The sequence below is a fragment of the Dermacentor silvarum genome, chromosome 9, assembly GCF_013339745.2.
Source record: "Dermacentor silvarum isolate Dsil-2018 chromosome 9, BIME_Dsil_1.4, whole genome shotgun sequence".
NCBI classification, from domain to species: Eukaryota; Metazoa; Arthropoda; class Arachnida; order Ixodida; family Ixodidae; genus Dermacentor; species Dermacentor silvarum.
Window position 1 is genome coordinate 87,467,366 of NC_051162.1, and position 7,414 is coordinate 87,474,779.

Sequence of the window (7,414 nt, forward strand, 5' to 3'; positions counted from 1 at the left end):
CTCAGTTCCTTCGGACCATCAACTGTAATACTTCCCTACCTGAATGAATATACATTCCGGTACAAAAATATTCTCTTTATAAACTCCGCTACTGTCGACTCTTTTTCCTTTGCACCCGTTCTCCTATCTCTGTTCACACTTGTTATCGACTCATCTTTGTTCATGCAATCTCTAAATTCTGCTACAAGTTATTTAACCCCTTCACGACCGTAACCTGCAATGCTGGCAAAGGTTTGAAGCCCTTACACTTGCTCGTGTTGTACTGCAGCTGCTCATGTGTCTTGCATTTCCCCTTTGCGCTTCTGAGCGTTCCTTCTCTTCTACGTACTTCTGGTCCTCTTCCAAATTAGGTCGGGGTCATCTGCCTCCTCACTCCGGTCCATTTCCCACAATCAAATCATAGAGGGGATAGTCTACGCATCTAGCTGTGACTAGTCTGTATAGAAGGGTGTCGATATTTGTATCTGTGCCTCTGGAGATACTTACTGATGACTGTCCCAAGATTACTGGTTTAAAGTATCCGGTCATGCTTTCATGTGGCACTACCCTTACAAAATATTTGTTGAGAATGCATTGAAATGTCATTGTCAATGTTGAATGTCGTATGAGCATTCATTGGGAGTTTGTTGGGATATCATTGAGGGAAGTGTGAGGGCTCTTGAATATTACCTACTGAAATTTTATTGAAACAATTGGACAAGTCAATGTTGAATGTTGTTGAGTAGTATTGAAAGCACATTGTGCTTAGACATATCATTGTGTAATTCTGTTGGATTTCTGTTGGGTTTCCATTGATGCAGTCTTGAAATGCTGTTGTGATTGTTCTATTGACCATTTGTTGAGTGATTATTGACACAGCATTGAAAAGTACATTGTGCGCCTGTGAGATGGCATTGATATTTCGAAAATTGCCACTGAAAAATCATTGATATTTTGTTGGGCTTGTGGCATTTTAGTGCACTTAATTTTAGAAATTGCTTTGCTATTTGCACTTGCATGCCCCGGTGCCTCTTCACATAACTTTCCCTAATCCGAACGGAAGCAAAGGAGCGACTGACATATTTCATGTACCCTAATATGTAATATAGCGTGCACATGACACATTATTACAGTATATAAGGCACAACTGTATGAAACCTGAAGACATACGCTAGTGCCTACAGTGCTATTAAGTGTAAGGGAGCAGAACTATAGCACACATGCTGAAAAAATGTAGCAAAAGCGTACACATGCCTAGTTAAACTCGCAACAATTTTTTCTGGAAGATATACAACACCACCTGCACTTACAGCATAAAAAAGCTTCCTGTGCCTGTACAGCACAGCACAAAGCAGGGTCATGAGAACTGAAAAGTAGAACTTAGTGGGTTTAAAACTACGATGATGATGGATGAAATTGATAAATTTTACAAAGTTATCACTCTTATTGGCTACCTAAGGGACTCCTTGAACTTGACCTACAAAGATGTACAGCAATGTTAAAAACAAACGGAAGATGGAAACCTATAGCCTTCTTGCAGGAATAAACAATGCAAATAGCCTTATGTGTCACAATTTTACGAGCACTTTGGCAATTTGGTGTATGTACAGACTTGACAAACAGCAGCTCAAACAGAGATGCGAACGCTGAATTAAGATAAGAATACACACGAATGCTCACTCAACTTGAAGTTTATTACAGCAGAAAGAATTATATTTCACAATTACAGCAGAAAAAAATATTTTGTAAAAACAACAGTCAAGTGACTCAAAGGCAGACCTTAAGCATACCCTTGTAACTAACTTTGAACACATGAACTCTTGGCTTGCATGCATAAATACAAAAATGAAGACCACTGGATACCTTACAGTAAAATGCTTCACACACCCAGTAAACACTCACAGAAGGGTTTACGGCTGCCTGTGAGTAGGCAAAATAACAAGTAAACTGGAAACAAATGACTTCATGTATATATATACAAAACACCTGAATCGTGTTTTTCAGAGGTAAACTTCTAAAACATTTGTGCTGTAAAAGCAGCTTACCTCCCTGGCATAAGTCAAGAACTGCACAGTATTTCAAGACAGTAGAGGCTTGGGCTAGTCGGTGCATACTCGAGAGGGAAACAGCGCAAAAAAACACAAGACAAGAAGGGACAAGAAGCGCTGGTGTGTGTCTCCCTTCTTGTCGAGTTTTTTCGCGCTGTTTCCCTCTCGAGTGTGAACAGTATTTAATTTCTTGTGTTACTTTTGGGTGCGGAAGAGTTTCCTGGTGGCATTTTCTAATTTAGTGAGCTCATCAGTGAATTTTTTTCTGGACTTGAACAAAGCTAATGAAATCATTTCTTTGGGCCTTTTTCACCCTACACAGCAACTGACTGGTACCTCGGTCAATAAAAAGCTAATGCAAGGCTAATACTTTCAATGATATAATGAAGTGACATAAAATACACAGACAACTGGAGTGACACACAGCTAACGCAATTCCCAACAGTGAAATAAATGGTCACCTGCATCATCAAAGAGCCTAGAACGACTCATTATAAAGCATGAGAAAAGGTTTCAATAACTGTACAGCCAGATTGGAGAGCTAGTAAAAAACGCAAATAAATGCACATACAAAACACCATTTACCACACTTGCGCACATAAATATATATAATTCCACCAGCATTTCGCTGCATAAAATATATAAAAGTTGCGACAAAGCAGTAACTGAAAGACGGAAGGAGCTGCACTACCCATGTTGAAAAAAAATATCGAAAGTGACATACATGCATATTTAATCTGACAGAAAACGTCTTTCCAAGCTATATATTACAAAAACTGTACAACAACGTTAAGAACAAACGAGATGAGAAGCTATACCATTCTTGCAGAAATGAATAGTGCAAATAACTTCATGTATCTCAATTTTACGGATACTTTGGTAATTTGGTGTGTGTACATACTTTACAAACAGCTCAAACAAAGATGAGAACGGTGAAATAAGGTAGGAACACACAATAATGCTGACTCAACTAGAAGTTTGTTCGTGACGACAAAGATATTAAGCACACTGGCCAACTTGACAAAGAAATAGCCATGCATGCGTGGCAGACAGCCCGGTGCAACAAAAAAAAAGGAACGAAAGACGTGTTTTGTAGTATAAATATGCAGGTAAAAAAAACAGTGAAAGATGTCCTATAAGTGATACCACCAAACAAGGAGAGCTCTTTTAAAAATCCCAACTCTTTCCCATTAAGAGCAACAGATAGCTTATGCATTTGTCTTCTTTGCAATCAATAAATAAGGCTTCCATAATTTCTCTTGTGTTCTGGTCTTTGTGATGAAACAATTGTTCGTTCTACCCCTTACAGCAGAAAACACAATTTTGTTTAATCACAAAGGCCACGCATACATGGTTTCTTATCTTTGTCAAGTTCCAATGTGTTTACAACCTGTCTTCAAGAATAAACTTCTAGTTGAGTCGGCGCTTGTATGTGTTCCTACTTATTTCATTATCCTCGTCTGTGCTGCTGTTTCAAGTACGCATGTACCACTTGGTTAGGCTGATAAACATTCTCACAAGAAAAAGGAACTACCTCCACTCACAAGGTAGCCAATTCTTTACAACTAAAAGGCAGAACACATCGAAAGTAAGCCTTCACAGCGTCCATGAAAGTAAGTCTTCACAGCGTCACAGCGTACACCACAGGGCAGAATAAAAATAGTTAAAAATCCCACTTGACGCAGAGTGGCAACAGAGATGCGAGCTTCCTGGTGAATCAGCCGCAGATCAATGGATGTCTCTTGCGAGAAACGACGCCAAGCTGTTCTTGACGAACGACACGTTAGCACCTGGGCATTTGGTGCATGTGTAACCTGTAGAGAAGGGAATGTAGACAGAATTAGATAATGCAAATTAAAAATCTGTCACACAATATACATAACCACGCACTAAATATTAGTACGCACTACACTGGCAATTAAAAATTTGCGTCTCTTTCAAGAGGGCCGTCGCGAAAATGATGAAATGGATTGTTACAGTAAATGTTACCAAAGATACGCACAGCGATGTTTGTTTCACACCGGTGAAATATATTCCCGGCTCTCTCACAACACGAAAGACCATGCTATAGTACACAGCCGATACCAAGCAGCAGTCCGAATCTTCGGGAGCAGCAGGGCAGACCTAAAAATTCGCCGAGAGCAATGCGCGCGCGAGCGTGCTAGTGAGAACCGGCACCGCTTCTTTGAAGCTTAGTATCCGCTGCTGCGTGGCTAAGAACATTCCGCGCGATTTGTGTGCCGCGCGTTGCGTACGCGTCCTGTGCGCATTGCACGCTTGCGTCTGTGCAGTGAGCTATCTTCATGAACGTGCCATTCCTCGCCGCGCTAACGGTGCTCGAGTGCGGCGCTTAGCTTGAGGCGCCGATGAGCCGTCTGGCGTTCCTTTCGTTTCTGCAAGCAACGCACATTCGAGTCGGCCCAGCTCAAAGAGGTATCAGAGAACGGCGGCGCGCTTGAGTTATCGCCTATTAAAAGCGTGCAGTACGCCTTAAACGGCAACACGTCACGTTTGATAAATATGCTTACTGCGGTTGGGGTGGCGATGTGTGATAAGGCAAGCCCGTCGGCGGCTTTGCCGACGTCGCCACCACGCCTCTGTTCATTTACGATGTGTATCCGTGTAATCATCGCGCCGATGCAGGACTTATCGGTAGGCTGTTCTCCGCACATACCGAAAAGGCGAAATATATTTTGCAGCACACCGCGACATTAGCCACAACGCAAATAGAGGCGCAGTTAACGACTACGCGAGAAAATGTGCACACTAGCCTTAAGGTATACGATGAGCCACTACAGATTAAGAATATTTTTTTAATATCGCAGTGTCGCTCCAAAGGCGAAGCATCGATTGCGATAGCAAATTAGTAGATAATATTACGAACATTTCAATCGAAGCAGCGGCGGCAGCAAGCGCTAGCTTCGCGCGCTTTCGCTCCAGGGCATGCGGTTTGCCTGCAGAAAGTGAACGGTGTGCTTAACATCTGACGATCGTCCAAGTGAAAAAAAAAAAGAAACGCGGCTATGTGCTCAAGAAAACGAAATCACTTACCTGTGTGCAGAAGTCAGACTGCGGCTTTGTTCGCCTTCCTTCCATCATGAATTCTGCCGCGCAACTCATCAAAACTGCCAGGCTCGAACATCACCCGAAGACCAGTAGCTGCGTCAGCAAACGTCTTCAACGGATAAACATCCCACTTATCATCATAGAGCAATTTCACTAAAACTTGCGTCATGATGTCCAAAAACAAAAGAAAAATGCTTCCAACAAAGCGCGCGCGGCACGAACCACCGCACAAGTTCAGACGAGTGACAGAGTCGAAAAGCGGTCACAGCCTCAGTATCGTATTAAGTTAATAAAATCGTGGCCGGCATTCCTGCGACCCGGTCGCAGCAAACAAAAGGTGCCCAAAACGTTTGGTGCGACCCATGACGTCACGTCCGCTATAACCAATGATGTCACGTCCGTTTATTTTCATGGCGGCTGTTTTTCGGGGCCGGTCGCGTTGTGAAGCGGTCCGTATTCCGTGCCTTCTTACAGAGTAAGTAATCCATTTTTCCACTCTATATGCATGTAATAAAAGGTTGGGGCTGTCAGCTGCTTGATGTGTTGCCGTTAGTTATCTTGCGCGCATATTTTGCCTCGTGGCCGCGTCAAATTGCAGCCGGCCCGTGGAATGGGCCGTGGCATCCCATATAAAGCTATAAAGCTGATCCTCCGTCAGGATCGTTAGTACGTGTACAGAACCATCCAGTAGTGTGGTTCAGTGAATGATGCGTGAAAAAACGAGGACGCAAGAAAATCCTGGCATGGTGAGCTGTTCCGCCAGATCGTGTTGAATCGCGTTTTTGCGCGAGATGGTCGAACAGCTTTGCTACTGCTTTTCTACAGCTTTGCTGCATTTCATTTAATCATCACCTGCATTCTTTTTAATAAGACAAATGGCATTACTGCGCGAAAGAGCGTCTCGGAAGTTTCCCAACAACAGCCAATGCCGCCGTGCCTGTTGCATGCACGCTTACCAGCTACACGCTGTCCTGATGCAGTTGGAACGATTATGACGCAGTATCAGCCTGCTACTGCGGGCTGCAGGATCACGATGACAATACAATTAAAATAACTAAAGAAATTAATGCAGTAAGTGTGGTGTTCAAACGTTGCCAAGCGTGATAAGCGGACCTGCCTCGTAAGATGCGTTGAATGAATCGGCTTTCTAAAGTCAGCTTCGCCGCAGTAGACGTGTTACGCGGTGAAGCTTACCCAAAAATTATTGCAGTGAAGCATACCAAAAGTGAAAAGGGGCCGCTATCACGGGACATGTATATGTTCCTTAACTATGTACGCGCGCACTCGCCTTCGCCCATCACATTACGCGCGCCCAGGAGCGTAATAAGTGTATTGGCAGGTGTACTCACATATATGAAAACTGCCAAGAAAAGCTGGTTAAGGCAAGCTCTCTTGTCGAAACGTTTGCACCAGCCTGTTCGACCACTGTTATATCACCGCAGTTTGTGTATTGCGGTGAAGCATACCGATAGTGGGTAGGGGTCACGCGAATCGGGAGTGTAGGGTTTCAGCCAGCGACGAACCCTACCAGTCTCAACGTTCTAGTCTCAACAAAGCTCATTTTTGCGCCAGGATGACGTTTCGACAACTTTTGTTGGCTGTTGGTGATGACACAACTCTTTTACAGATAACATTCTCTAAGCCTTTTGAAATGACAGGGAGCACTGACACCGGCCGATAATTTGACATGTCATTTCTGTCCCCTGATTTAAACAGTGCAGTCAGCTTCGCCTGTTGCATTTTTGTAGGGTAAACGCCAGTAGACAAGCAAACATTGAATACGTGGGTGAAAACAGGCACTTTGCTTTGTTGTGTACCTGTCATACTGCTATTAAATTTTCCTTTCCTTTTAAAGTGCTTACGTACATCACATCGCAAGGAGTCACTGTGTAATTAGTGACCTTGTCATGTTAAAAAACCAGGCTCTACTCAAGAGAGGTTGGGGTTAAGTACCTGTGAAATTTTTTTAGAGGGGTAGTTTTCTGAGAAGAAATCAGATGCCAGAAACAGACCTGTGGTATCCTGGGTTTGAGTATTTAACAGTGGAAAGGATACAAAATACATTATATTTCTTGTCTGAAACCAACAAGTAAGTGAAATATGTAAATATATTAAATAGCGTCCATGGAGCAACTGCAAGCTGTGCACACCTAGACCCAAAATGCGCTTCTCTTGCTCCAGTCCATGCAGGCTGTCAGCTGCTTTGTTGAAGCCTCTGGTACATTCTCAGTGGTGCAGTAATTTTTGTCTGCATTTTGCTCAAGTGTGCCCTAGACATAATTGAGTGATTTGCAGTTGCAACTGGACTGCAGCCTCAGCTT

At 43.2% G+C, this 7,414-nt stretch overlaps 1 long non-coding RNA gene across 1 annotated transcript in view; it reads right to left on the reverse strand.

The window, feature by feature from the left end:
* Positions 1 to 5,365, reverse strand: part of LOC125940366 (uncharacterized) — a 63,592-nt gene extending 58,227 nt beyond the window's left edge. The window contains exons 1-2 of the long non-coding RNA XR_007463592.1: positions 5,079 to 5,365; positions 1,434 to 3,841 (exon numbers count right to left, since the gene is read on the reverse strand). This is a non-coding gene — a long non-coding RNA (uncharacterized LOC125940366). The remainder of the gene's footprint in view (positions 1 to 1,433; positions 3,842 to 5,078) is intronic.
* Positions 5,366 to 7,414: the final 2,049 nt, after the last annotated feature.